At 41.0% G+C, this 2236-nt stretch overlaps 1 protein-coding gene across 4 annotated transcripts in view; it reads right to left on the bottom strand.

Moving 5' to 3' along the window:
• ctnnd2a (catenin (cadherin-associated protein), delta 2a) overlaps positions 1–2236 on the bottom strand; it is a 255957-nt gene that overhangs the window by 207758 nt on the left and 45963 nt on the right. The window lies entirely within an intron of this gene.

Genomic DNA, 2236 nt, shown 5'->3' with positions numbered 1-2236 from the left:
CCCTCCCTCCCTCCTTGTTCTCCATTCTTCAACTTCTTCACTTCTATTTAGTGCATGGGGATCTGCCAGGCCCGGGAGCCGTCGCCAGTCCCCTTCGAGGCCTTCCCCAAACCGCAGCTCATGTCCAAGCATTCACCTTTACCTACTAAAACGCTGTCATACCTAAAATGAGGACATGGGCCCAGCTAGTGAATGAAAGTTTATGAACCACATAACCACAGTGCCATACCTTTTCACTGTTCATTGCTGAAAATAGGTTACTCAGTTTCTGTCTACACTGCTCAAAAATTTAGGATCAGGGATTAGGGAATCCTAATATCACACATCAGATCCTGAGGAACTAAATATTAAAGTAAAACATTTTTATTTATACATACTGTTCAACTTGTTAAAAACAAAGCTATATATGATCATTAGAAACCATTATTATCAACTGTTTGATGGCAGGATTGAAAAATCACTTTAATAAGTAAAAAACTGAAATCACAGGCTGATTCAACTTGTATCCCAGTGTCGATCAGTAGTGTTCGTGGTTCTTCATAGACAATGAGCCCAAGTGTTGTCCTTCAGGGTGAACCCAGAGCTCACTGCAACCATATAAGACAATAAGTCTGATGATCTTATCCTGGTACCTAAATGCAGTCAGGGCACTGTTGGCTATCACACGGAAGTCTATTTGACCCTACAAGTGAATGCCTCCTCACACAATCACTGATCCACCGTCAAACCAGCCATGCTTGTTACAGCATCCCCAGATTCGTTTACGTCCATCACATGTGTTCAGTGTGAAACTTCTCTCATCTGTAAAGAGAATGTGCACCAGTGCTGGACCTCCCAGTTCTGGTGTTCACTGGTGAAAGCCAATCAAGCTGCATGGTGTCCATAGTGAGCACCAATCCCACTAAAGGACATCAGGACCTCTAATCCCCTTCATGGGTGTGTTTCTTGAGATTTTGGTCAGAAAAGTGCACATGAGTAGCTTTCAGGAAGGTAACTTTGCAGGGTTCTGGTAGTCATTCTGTTCCTCCTCAGACAAAAGAGAAGATACCAGTCCTGCTCTTCCACCCGCTTGAGGTGGAAGACTCAGCAAACAATCTCCTGATGGCACATGCACATGGGTCATCCCAGAGGAGCTGAACTATTTGTGCAACCTCAATGGGCTTCAGGTAACCTCTCACCTGCTACCAGTAATCACGAAAACAGTAAAAGAGCAAAACACGGGAAAAAACAGTCAGGACAGATAAGGAGTAGGCAACGGTCTGTGGCCACCACCTACAAAACCAATGCAGTTTTGAGGGTTGTCTTGTTATCTCTTCAATGCAACTGTTACCACTTTCATCAAAACAAGTGGAATGGATTCGCAATCATCTTTTGCTATATACAGACTTCAACTATCTATAAAATACTGTTGTTTTCTTCTCTTATAAGAAGATTGGAGAATCTAATTCAGTTAAAACATCACTTTGAACGTGCCAGCCAGTCAATCAGTCAGGGCGCCGATGAGCACAATACTGGAGGACAGACTGGATGTTTGTGGTGAGAGAATAAATACTAAAAGCAGACTTAATTTACAAAAACAAAACATAAAGCAAATAAATCTCAAACAAGTACAAACACAGTGGGATTTGCCACTTCCACTATATTACTTCACAAACACAGGGTCTTGTAGACTGAGTAATGAATGTATTCAACTGGAAAAGACATGCATTGTTCATCAAACAGCACCTTGACAACTAGCTTGACAAAGTTAGCATGAGTCGTGCATGGGTTTTTTGGTTTGTTTGTTTTCAACCAGCATTCATCTTAATCCCAGGAAGTACTAATAGATGCATCAACATCACTTGATGCTTCTAAATGAAGCCATCTATAATATGAAAGCAATATTTTAACAACAACACCTTGCACTATTAACATGCTAATATATTTTCTGTTCCATGCCCTAATAATTTAGCCTTGTATTTTACCTGAGCAGGAAAACGACAGGTTAAAGACTTCCTGTCATGCATTACTAACACTTTCTGTCACCATTTGTGTGACCACCATTTTCCATGAAAATCAGTGTCACAAAATCCATTTTCATTTTTTTTGTGCATGATATGAGAAACTATTCTTTGGTCTGTTCTGACTGGGCACTAACTGAAAAGAAACAAATTCACTTTCTGCGTAAAGCACACAGTACTGCAGGCCAGGGTATAGACAATATTGTGCCCAAACACCAGACACACAAATGTGAAAG

The sequence above is a fragment of the Pundamilia nyererei genome, unplaced genomic scaffold, assembly GCF_000239375.1.
Source record: "Pundamilia nyererei isolate P.nyererei 1_Seehausen unplaced genomic scaffold, PunNye1.0 scaffold00007, whole genome shotgun sequence".
NCBI lineage: Eukaryota > Metazoa > Chordata > Actinopteri > Cichliformes > Cichlidae > Pundamilia > Pundamilia nyererei.
Note: the sequence above shows the minus strand (reverse complement) of the source record. Positions and strands in the feature narration are given on the sequence as shown.